This window comes from Camelus ferus, chromosome 33 (assembly GCF_009834535.1).
Source record: "Camelus ferus isolate YT-003-E chromosome 33, BCGSAC_Cfer_1.0, whole genome shotgun sequence".
NCBI lineage: Eukaryota > Metazoa > Chordata > Mammalia > Artiodactyla > Camelidae > Camelus > Camelus ferus.
The window spans coordinates 2,803,073-2,815,629 of record NC_045728.1 but is presented as its reverse complement, the minus strand read 5'-3'; positions in this window follow the sequence as shown (position 1 = coordinate 2,815,629).

Here is a 12,557-nt window from a genome sequence, read left to right as displayed (position 1 = left end):
CCCCACCTCCCGCAGTGATTGTCACGTGACACTGAGGTTGAGGCCATGTTCTACTCAGGGCCTAACAACGGCGAGGGAGCATGTCTAAAACTCGATTTCTTTTTTTTTTTTCCTTTCACTTAAAAAAATTTGAATATAACTTAATTAATTTTTTTATTGAAGTATACACAGTGTACACTGTTATGTCAATTTCTGGTGCACAGCATGTTTCAGTCACACATGTACACACATATATTCCTTTTCATACTCTTTTTCATTATAGGTTACTACAGGATATTGAATATAGTTCCCTGTGCTAGAAACTTGTTGTTTATCTACTTTATATACAGTCGTTAGTATCTGCAATTCTTGAACTCCCAGTTTATCCCTCCGCACCCCCTTCCCCCCGGTAACCATGAGTTTGTTTTCTATGTCTGTGCGTCTGTAGAATTCTATTTCTTGATTCATCAGTTTTAGTCAATATTCATTTACTTCTTATACGAATAGTGAAAATTTAGACGTTTAATACTCCCCTCTCACACACACACATCTCTCAATATTTGAAACTTTCACTGTTGTTTTAAAAAATTACCCTTGACAAGCCTGATCCATCATTTACATTCTGGTCTGCAGCCCAAACAAGGCTTCTGGGTTTCAGCCACAGGTTCTCTTTAGAAGTTGAAAACTAATAAAGTGCATTTGCATTATTGTGACCATGAAAAATATGATTCAATCTGTGGCCCAGGAGCGGGCTGGGACTGAATTTCCCTCTCTCTGGGAGCCCCCTCTAGGAGATTCGGAGTCCAGGAGACGCTCTTTCCTCAGACCCCATCATTTGCTTAAAATCATACCTCGTTTCATATTGCTGCTTCTTTGGAACGTGAATTTCTCATGCCGTGTGTCTTCATGAGGAATCGAGGACCCCGTCTTGGACCATTGCCTTTCTCATGCCCTCAGTTACTTTCCACACTCTCAGTGACCCCACCTGCCCTCCCGAGTCCCCGTTTTCCCTGCTCACCTACATCCTGAGCCTCCATCCTGGACCTCCAATCTCTATGGGTGATTTTTTGGCTTCACCCACAGCAGCTGTCATGAAATGTCCTTATTTGTTCTCTTAAATGAAACCCCTCGTTTCTTGGATTATGCATTTTCCTCTTCTGGGTGACGGAGTACATTTTAAAAGAATTTCCCCCAAAAGGTTGATTTAGAAGTAAAATTGTTTAGTGCTTACATTTAAAAAGTCATGTTATTCTACCCTTACAGTTGATTGATTGTGCAGGTGAGTGTAAAATTTTGGATTAAAATTATATTTCCTCTGAAACTGTATTTCACCTTGGTAGGCAACTCTTTTTATGACCCTCTGGAAGCTTTTAGAATCTTCTATTTGGAATCCACTTAGAGCAGGGTTTTTTTTTTTGTTTTTTGGGTTTTTTTTTTTTGGTCTTTTGTTTTTGGCTAATTTTTTTATCCCTTAGAAGCTTCTGGAATTGTCTCTTTATCAATGATAACATGTCTAGATGTAGATCTTTTTCTTTTAATCTAAAAAAACTCATGTCTTTCAGCTCTGGAAATTCTCATGTATTATTTCATTGACAATTCTTTCCTTCTACTTACTCTGTTTTTTTCTGTCTAGGGCTCACATTAGCTGGACATCAGATCTTTTGGATCATTCCTCCTCAGCTCTTGGCTTTCCCTCATAATTTCCTTTCTTTAACTTTTCCTTATATCGGGGAGGCTTTCTTAATTTTGCTTTCTAGTTATAGCACTTAAAATTTGTCACTTGTATATTTAATATTAACGAGCTCATTCTTATGCTCCAATGATTTTTTTTTTCATAATGGAGAAAGTGTCTTCTTGCATCTTTCTGAGGTGATAATGATGATGATGGTGGTGATGATGATGGTGGTGGTGATGGTGATGATGATGGTGATGATGATGGTGGTGATAATGATGATGGGATAATGATGATGGTGATGCTGAATGTGATGATGATGGTGGTGGTGGTGATGATGATGGTGATGGAGATGATGATGATGATGATGAAAGTTCTTTTCTGTTTTCACAATCATGTCTTTTTCTTCCAGGGTTCTGTTTTAGTCTTCTGTTCATCTAAGCCTTTCCTTTTCTGCTCTGGTTCACATATTCCAAGCGATCCTTGTTTACTTCTTAATACGCTGGAAAAAAATTATTGGGAATTCTGACCGTGGGCTCTGGGCACTGTGAGGCAGAACCACAGAGCACAAACCTACTTAACTAAAAGCCTTAACTCTCCACAATTTGTTCAACTTCTTGAGCAAACATTTTTTTTTCTTTGTTTTCAGTTTGACTTTTCATTCCCTCCCTCAGCTAGGCCTGCTCACTGCCAGCCCCAAACCGTGTAGGCCTCCCTGGGGCGGTGGCTGGACCCCACCTGACCTGTTGGGCCCTTGTAGGCAGCAGCCTTTTGTACCTGCTCCATTTCTCAGCAGGCCTTCCGTCTCCACGACGTGTTCGTCAGTGACTCTCCCGTCTCCGGGCTCCTCTTCCCGCAGCTCCTGCCGCTGGTTTTGCTCCTTCTCACAGTTCTGCGCTTGTGCTTCAGTTGCTTCTTAGAGGGCACTGGAGTGCTAGTCCGCCGCTTCAGTCCGAGTGGAGTTCTTTAAGGTGTTCAGTTATTGCTGGATGGAAGGTCTTCAGTGTCAACTTAGAGTTAAGTCTTCTGAATTTCTGTTCTGAATCAGACAGCTTTCTGAGAAAGAAGCAATTTCTGGACTCATCTGTCAGGGATCCAAGCACTACGACCCTGAGTCAGGTAAGACCCAGGCAAAGACTAGCAGCCCCTCTCCTTTGTAATAGCGCCCACAGGTCATAGACCCACCGTCCCAGAGAACCAGACAGCGTCAGACGGGACCACTCAGGTTATCTGGTAATAACTTCTCATTTTAGGAATCAGAGACACTAACTGCCCTGCTGAAATCACACAGCCAACGACCCCAAACCATTGAACTCTCCTTCATTGTTCCTTCTACTGCGCCACCCTTAATTTTAATTAAATTAGTGTTGATTAAAATGTAATTTGGATCCTTCAACTGGTGGAAAGGCTGTTTTTAAGCAGGCACAGCTTGAGAAGTGCAAATATCGTATCAGTGAAACACAGTTTCTAACAGCGACTTTAAAATAAAACTCAGACTTTCTAAATATGTTTTGGTGGGGACCACATGATCGACTCAAAATGTGGAGACAGCTCTTTTCCCCTGGCATTTCTGGGACCTGCCCCTGCAGAGTCAGGGCCAGCAGTGGCCTCACCAGAGCAAACCTTGTGGTCCAGAGATCCTGGCTGTGGCCCGGATCTCCTCCTGCCCAAGGAAGCGTCTCCGTGAGCTGGGGCCTCAGACCCTCAGCCAGAGTGGTGACCGTGGGCCCCAGGAGTCCCAAGAGGCTTCTCTCAAGGAAGGTGGATTCGTGTTATTTACAAAGCGAATCCTCTGCGTCTGCTGGAGACGACGCTTTTATTTTAAGTTAAAAAAATAAAAAGAGGATAGTGAAGCCCAGCCCAGGCCTGGCTCACACGTCCACACAAAAGCAGATTTGCAGCAGCACGCTGCCGGGCTTTTATGTGGGGCTGCGCCGCGGAGGGGGCGCGTCCGTCTCGGAGGAGGCTGAAGTGAGCGAGATTGAAAAGGCGCCCTTTCTTTGTTCCCTAATAGGTTGGACGCTTCAGAGTAAAAAGACTCAAAAGGTGTTAAGCACGATATTTATACCGGCGCCGCCGCGCACCTATTTTGGTAATAGGCTTTAAGTTCTTGAGACACGGACTCGTCTCCCAGTGCATGTGTCCGGCTGCGTCTCTGCCTTTGTCAGTCTGTCACACAGGAGTTCACGTCCACACAGCTGCAAGTAAATGCTTGCTAAACCCGAGAGTTGATGTCCAGGCGTTAGTTAGCTTAGCATTCAAATGGCCTTAAATTGTCTGGATGATTCAGAAGACGTGTAAGTGGACTGTCTCACGGGAGAGGAGAGCGTGTCTACGTGAAGTGGAAACGCCGGGCAGTAATCACTGCATTCATGGAGCCTTCCGGGAGTTCAGTCTGTACGTCACGAACTCATCATAAACCAGAGGCACCCAACAACTGCCCCCTCTCTGATTTTTGGTTAATCACACAGACAGAGCTGGGACACTTTTTGTGGGGAGGTTTCTGCTTTCTAGATGAAGTTAGACACTTTCCAGGGCCTTCGCAAGGTCTGGTCAGAGCTGTCACCAACAACTTTGGACACTCGGGTCTTCTTCTAGGTGCCTGAGTGAGGAGAGGCGAGGCTGTTGAGTGCAGAAAGGGAAACTGAGACATTTTTGCCGGTGTGACCCAGCAAGAGGCGAGACTTCAGTATTGCACGAACATCACAAAAGAAGGACCCTCCCCGTTCATGTCTGCTTGAGGAGCTGCTTGGCAGCGAGAGGCAGGCTGTGCTGGGTGAGGTGAGGAGGCGTTTCAGAGTCAGGTAAGGACACCCGAGCTTTGCAGAGAGAGTTGAAATAACAGCGTCTTTGTCCATATTGAGTGCGGAACAGTTCGGTGAGACAGCAGAGGAGACAGAAGAAGACATACAGAGAGGAAAAGATGATTAATTTCCCCGCTTCTGGTGTGAAAAGTTCATCAACTGAAAAGCCAGGAGCGCATGAACAAGTAGGTAGCAATGCGTTTCACCGTCAGGGCGGCTCCCTTAACTCGTTCCTCCCCCACCTACCCCTCGCTCTTGTCTCAGGTTTATCATATTAATGCAGAGTTTTTGGTATCTCTTTGGATCCCCAAGGGTTTTTTTAAAATTATTTTATTTTGTTTTTTTGCAACCTCCCAGCAAGGGTCAGTGGCAAGTCCCCACTGTTAGAAGGAGAATGAGAACATAGCACAGATGGTAAGACCGGAATTCCCTGGGCCCACGCTGCCCCGCTGATCAGGCAGAACCATCTCAGAGCGCCAGGCAGTCTTGAGGGCCTTCATGATCTCTTGATACCCAAAGAGGAAATAGGAGTTAACACTTTCTTCCTTTTTCCGGAAGAATCTTCAGTGCATCAAGCTTTGGGGTTTTCAACGCGAACCCACAGATGTATATTAATACATCTATGTCTGCTTAAAATTTTGCTTGAGTTTAATGCCACCTTCCCTCCTTGTCACTCATGGCTCTAATAATAGCAGCAGTCAGTCTAAGAACAAGGTGTGCATTTATGTACATAAAGCGTCACAGCCTCTTCTTCTGGAAGATTTCTGAGTAGACAAGAGAGCTGTTAGCCTACCAATCTATGTGTATTTCTCTCCAGAGTGACCTAAGACCAGATGTTTGTAACCCCAAACAAGGCACACATTTGGCAATTTGGGGAAAAAAAAAAAGGATTTTGTTGAGTGAGGAAAATCCTGGACGTTTTGATCTAATACTGTTCAGTTTCAGTCCTTCGTTTCTGGCCGAGTCCCTCCGGGCTCACCCTCATCAGTCAGCGGCACATCTTTGTTTGGTTCCGGGCCGTGTGGATGATCTCCTGCTTAGGGTGACTCCCTCTCCATCCCCCCGAAGGCGCCATGGACGCCCTCTGCAGCACAAACGACAGGGGGATATTTCATTAGAGCAACAGAATTTAATTATCCATTTTTAGACTCGAGCGAGGATGCCGGGCTATCAGCTCAACCCTTGCCAGAAGTGCCCGGGGACCAGCTTCTCTGAAGATGAGTGTGTGCCGTGTGTTCAGAGCCTAGGTTGGTATTTTTTTCCCTGCTCCTTCTGCAAACCTACAAAGGCAGCTCCATCCCCATTGCCAAGCTCACTTCAAACCCTGCTGAGTACTGAGCCTGAATCCCAGGCAGAGAATCCTGTCCCTTAGATCTCACCGAAGTTTTTATTTTGATCATGTTTCCATTTATCTTGTTTTTGGTCCCTGACACTTTTATCCCCAGTCCTATGTACAACCAGGTCAGTTTATACCTTCTTCAATCACTGAACTCTGTTTCTCTTTGAGTTATTATTTTTCTTTTACAGTTGGATTAGCTAGTTGGAGGGGGAAAGAGAATCGTCTCAGCTCTGCCCCCGTTTGAACTTGCTCTGTGCCCCCGCACCTCCCACTGAAGCTGTGGGAAGATGCGCCTCGTCTGACACTCAGGGAAAGCTACCTGCCGTCGGAGCAGAGCTGCGATTGGCCCCGTCTGATGGGGCTGCCCTGGAGACGCCTTTTCTCCCAGCTTCCTCGATGAGGTTTGTGTGCTCACATGGACTGGAGAACACATAACATGAGGGCACCAGGGCGTTGAGATGTGAGGAAACTTGTTCTGATCTTCTTGGTGACTCATTTCTCCCTGACGTTCTGTTTGAGTTTCTTTCGTGCAACCTCTGTGATATTCCAGGACAAAGGGAAAAGAAAGAGCCTTGAGGTTTCCTAGAATCCCCTTAAAAAATACCTTTCTTTCCTTCTGACCATTGGGAATACTCTTGACTTCAGAGCTCAAAGCCCTAACGTCTCTCCTGAACCTCAGATGTCTCTGTCTTGGTTCCTAATGGACACACCCACATAATGATCCACCGGCCTCTCCAGCAGAACGTTTCCCAGCACTTGCATTCTCCCCACCAAGCCTGCTCCTTCCCCAGTCGTCACCTCATTAGCAGGGACCGCCACTGATTTAATTGCCCAGGAAACTGCATTTGCTGACTTAAGTGAGGACGTCTCCTTGCTTCCTTGTTCTCCGTCACTGCATCACCCCAAACAGCAAATCTGACAGCGACTCCTATCAACTCTGTCTCAGAAATGTGTTCCCAGTCCGTCTCCTCTTCCCTCCTCCTGCCACCACTCTGGGCTCAGCCACTGTAAACTTTTATTGGACCTTCCGTGAGCGCCTCTCACCCCTCTCCTGCTCTCTCATCTCCTATCAATCATTTATCTACCTAATTTTAAAACAAGGAATAAAAGAACATTTCCTCATGGTCTAATAAAGCGTAAAAGGGCAGTAAAAGTGTGCCTCATGATTCTGTACCACGTCCAGTCTCCCTCCTCTAGCAAACCTCAAATTAAAACAAAAAAGAAATAACAACTTGGGCCAAACCATATGCAATTGCCAATTTTTGTTGATTTCTGACCCCCAGAAATGGCAGTTGGGTGCGCATCCTCGACTAGCGTCTTAGAGTCCCTTCCAGCTATTCTGCAATGTTTACACACGCAAATACAACAAGGCATAACTTGGGCCCCACTCCCCCATTTTGCACAAAAAGCCATATCCTTTACAATCTGGTTTGTATCAGCTCTTTTTGTTGTTTAATAATCTATCTTGGGGATAACTTGTTAATGGTCGGTAGAGGCTTTATTTTTTTTAAACAACCTTTGAGCAGTTCCACTATATGGATAGACCCTCACCAATTTTCTTTCTTTGCTATTGATAGACATTTACGCTTTCCCCGGTATTTCGCCATCGCACAGTGTTGCAGTGACGGACGGACCTTGTGCATACACAGCTCCATAAACATTACATTCTTGCAGGGAGGGGAAAGCTCAGCGGCAGAGAGCATGCTTAGCATGCACAAGGTCCTGGGTTCAATCCCCAGTACCTCCATTAAATAAATAAACAAACAAATAAATAAATAAGCAAACCTAATTACCTCCCCTCTAAACAAATAAAAAATAATTTTAAAAAACCCAGCACAAGACGTTAAATTCTTAGCAGAGTTCTTTACTGTCACTCTTCCTTTTCTCCAGTCCATTCTCTAACAACCAAGGTTCAAACATAATTCAAACGATGCTATCCTTATGCTTAAGATCCTCCAGTGACTTCCCATGGTGTTCAAAATAAAAACATATGGCCCTACGTGATCGCTGCCTCCACCCTCAGCCTGTGTCCCTCCCACCGTGTCACCAAAGCCCAACCTTCCTAGCGTCCCGCAGACATGCATGTAGGAACTCTGCACTCATGCCTGGAACATCGTCTCCTGGGTCTGCCCGTCGCTGTCTTCCTGCCACTTAGGTTTTGTTTAAATGCAGAGCTGTGCTAGTAAGTGTTTCACATCCAGCTCTCCAGGGAAAAAGAAGCCGTGACTTGTAGCATTTGAAGCTCAGAATGTGCAGATTTGTAGCAGAGACCACACAGTAGACTCTCTGCTGCGGCCTACTTGGCGCCACCAGCGTCCTGACGGACAGCTCACGCTGCTGCGGAACTACCTGTTCTGCTGGATGGGCAGCCGGCTCCTACGCAACAGTGCTTTAAATGTTTCTTTTCCCGAGCACCAGATTTAAAGTGCCCTACCCTTGACCTGAAAAAAGAGGCTGCATCTTTTTTTTGTTTGTTTTTGTTGTATTAAAGTATAGTTAATTGACAATATTGTGTTAGTTTCAGATTACAGCAAAATGATTCACTTACACATACACATGTGTACCTCTGTATTCCTTGTTTCTGCTTCTTCTCCATGATAGTTTATTACAAGACATTGAACATAGTTCCCTGTGGAGGATACATCTTAAATATGGACTGTGTATGCTGGTGACATTAGTGAATTAATTTTCTTAGGGACTACATACAATGTCTTTATTTTGGGGAGACACATGTTTGAAGTATTTAAGAATGGAGAGTCATGATGTCTACAGTTAATTTACAAATTATTTTTTATATGAGGGAGAACAAAAAAGAGGGGGTAAGGAGAGAGAGAATGGGGGAAGTGTTAATATTCGTGTGTCTAGGTGAGGAGTACGTGGGTGTTCATTATTATGCTCCTTCGCAAAATGGTGGACGTATGCTGGGCAGGGAAGACTTGGACCCATGACGCCTTGGGTCCCCTTAGCTTTCGTGCTCTGTGTGTTTTGATTGGGACTTGTGTTGCTTCCAAGTCTCTCTGTTTTAAATGTTGCCATAGTAATGGCGATGATGACAAAGTTGATGAAGACTGGCCGGTCAGGGGGTGGGTGGCGGGTTATTGAGAACCCAGGACATGCCGGGCACTGAGTGAGGCGCTTTTATTAATGGTGGTTTCCTGGTGTCCCTGTTAGATCACTGTTACTTGTGTGCCCATTTTATAGATGAGGAGAAGGATGCCCAGCCAAACCTTGCCTGAGGCCATCCTGTTGGTCACCAAGTGGCCATGGGTGGTAATTCGGGTGATAAAAATTAAGTGAAGGTTTTTCATTGCAACTATTGGGAGTCCCATGTTTTGAGAGTCAAAGAAATGTCCTGCTTCTGGGACTCAGACTCAGCAGGGCCAAGTCTCTCGTGAGATCCACGAATACCTCACATGTCGCAGTCTCCCGTGGGTTCCCCGTCCCTCCCATTTCCACCAGGTGCCGCGCACTTACTTCCTTATTCTAGTACTCTGGGCATCTCGAGATCACCTTCGGTGATTTCTTCCTCTTCTTTCTTCATATCCAAGCATTCATCAGGTTCTGGTCTTTCATAGCTGAATTCAGTGATAATGTGTCAGGTACGGCGTGAGAAACGGAACAATAACAGCTCCTTAATTTATATCGTGCTAGAGCGTTTCACAGGGCATCCACATGCATTATCTTATTTAGTTCTCACAGTGGCCCCTGAAATAGATGATCTGCATTTCACAGATGGAGAGATGGAAGCCCAGAGAGGACCACAGTCAGAGAGCCAACGGGAGGAAGAGCCATGTGTGATGCAGCCCAGGGCCCAGTGTTCCCTTCAGTGCGGTTTCCGCAGTGTCGCCTGCATTTCTCTTTCGTTTTCATTTCCACAGTTTCTACCAGAGCCGAAGTCCACGTCAGCTCAGCTCTGCTTTCTGTAACAGCCTTGGGGTTGGTGTCCTTGTTTCTGTCTACTTCAATCCAGATTTAAAGCTGCCTCCTGGTTTTTAACCCTCCAGTGGCTCCCCATGACTTGAGTCTGAGTCACACTCCTCTAGAATCTCTCTGGGTTCTCCCTGATCTGTCCCGACTGGACCTGTTGCAAGTGCGTGTCCGGCCTTCCTCTCTTACCGTGTGGGTCTGCCTACCACCTCGTCTGCATCAGGCCATTTGCTGTGATTCATTTACGTAAGTGCCTCCAAGCAGATCTGGTTCATCTTTGCATCCGCGGCACCTGACGCTACCCAGTGCACGTTGTCACCTCTCAGCTCCCCCAGCACACGGCCATGACCCTTTGCATTCTGTTCTTATCACTAAAAGCCTCAGTTCTTAATGAGTCAACTGCCTCGCATTGGGATCATCCTAAATTCTGGGTGATACTTATAGTTTACATCTTTGCTACTCAAAGTCCAGACCAGCAGGGTAAGGATCACCTTGGAGCTTGTAAGAAACACAGAATCTCAGGGAACCTCATGCTAAGTCAAGGTCTACATTTTAACAAGGTCCTACTAGGTGACTAGCTTGCACGTTAGGTCCTGAGAAGCACTGAGCCAAATGTTCTAGTCATGATGTGATGGGCCCAACAGAGGCCTGAATTCACAAAAGATGGGTTTGAATCCCAGCTCTGCCACTTGGTCGCTGGGTAGCCTTGAATAAACTTGTAACGTTCGCTGGGCTTCTGTTTCCTTACACATGAAATGAGGACAATGATAACTCAGCAGCCACGAGGAGGCTCTCTGTATGCGTGATTACCAGTTACCTCTAACACTCGCACCTTGGGTTTTCTCACCCCATTTTCGAGCTGAGAAAACTGAGGCTGCACGGTACTGGCCAAGGAACACAACACGCTAGCTGCCCAAGTTGCAGCTGAGACCTGGCTGCGTGACGGTGACCGCCGCATCCCTGCGCTCCCCGTGCCGCCCTCCGCTCTGTCGGGCCCCATCGCGTCTTCCTGCGAGGGCCGCGCGGGATGCAGGTGGTTGCGGGCTTTGTGCCCATGGAGCCGCACACAAACACGTCGGTCATTAGTCGTACGACTGGCTCGAAGTGTTCTCTAATTGCCTTAAATATTCTACTCGGTGTCCTTGCAGCTAACAGTGTTCTTCCTTATTGCCTGGGTGTTTGATGAATGTGAGGGACCACTGCGTGCTGCAAACCGGGAATCTCAAACACGCACTGAGGGTGCCCGTGGATGCTTGCACGAGCTGGTTAGTGACGAGCCGGGGAGGAGAGAGAGGCGGCAGAAAATGGGGGAGACGAGGGTAAACTGGCATCTGATTTCTCTGGGGGACAGGAGAGTGTGAGAGAGAATTGGTTAGAAGCAGGGCTGGGAAAGGACAGCGGATCAACCTGGAGTGTTTTAGATTATTCAAAGGGGGCGGCAGAATTCCGGAGAACGTCCTGGGTGGCTACGGCTAGGGCAGTGCTGTCGCTGGCTTTGGACGTGGGTGTCCGTCAGCCGAGTGTAGTGTTCCTCCAGGACGTCGGGCTTTCTCGTGCCGTGCCACTTGTCCCTTTTGTGCATGAATGTGTCATTCACCCATTGGTGCTGCTGGGGGAGTTTTAAAATGGGAAGAAGAGCCAAAATAGGACCTTAACAACGTCTAGAAGCTACAGAATTGGCGTTGTTCCTAGAAGTGCTTGCCAGATTGGGGACATCGCTGAATGCATCCACCATCACCGCTGCGCCGCCCTCCCGCCTTGGGAATGGAGTGGCCACCCCCATGCTGGGAGTACAGCCCCCCAGGGCTCTGACGCGTGCGTTTTCCCACATGCCCCTCCTGAGGGGGAGGTGCCGTCCTGGGTCACAGCAGAGGAACTGGAGCAGTGGGTCTGATTTCCGACCCGGCGGGGAGATTTAGACCCTCGGAGGAGAGAAGGCTTCAGCCAGCTCAGGGTGCCTGGGGTTGCCTGTGATTTTCATCTCAACCCAAGGATTGTGTTTAGAAAACTGTGAAGAGTGAATTTCTTAGGGACTGGAAGCTAAGAGAGAGTTCTGGCCAGTTGAGACAGCTGAAGTCCTATGGAATTAGGGGGAGAATCCAGACTCTCTCCCTAAGCTGGGTCAGACTGGACCGCACACCTATCCTGGGGACCTATAATGGACAACTTGTATGTGGGCGGTGTTCTTAGACCCTCACCCTGCTCCCCGCCCAATGCCAAGGAAATTAAGGAAAAGGGCCAGACTTCCAGAGCTGAGTTTATGGAGCAGAGGCAGTGTCACGTACTTTGGCCCAGGAAATGACTTCGTATTCGTTACACCACCCAGTAAAATAGTCATCTACTTGAGGGCAGAGAGCAGACCGCTGATACACAGTTAGAAAAACACAGACGTATCCCCGGTGCCAGAGCACTGCTGTTCAGACGCTCAGCTCTGCCTTTAATTGCAGTGTGCTCTGTAAAGTTACTCCAACTCCGTCTATCACGTGGAATAACAACAGCACACTTCACAGGTATTAAAATTAAACATGATGCCTGAGAAAACCCGTCAGTGCCGCTTTACCTGTTTCCATGTGACCCTAATGTTTGCAACTCGATTTCATGTACAGAAACTTTGAAAACCAGGGATAGTAGCTCGCTGAGCCCTCGCTGTGTGAGACACTGCGTTGTTTATACACATACTGTCTAATCCTTGTAATACCTTTTTGAAGTAGATACTATTGTCCACATTTTACAGATGAGTAAATTAAGGCTTAACAAAATTAACTCACTGACTGCATAGCTGCTGGATGGCAGGGCTGGGGCTGGACGTTCCATCCATCCCTCTAAAGCCTGGACC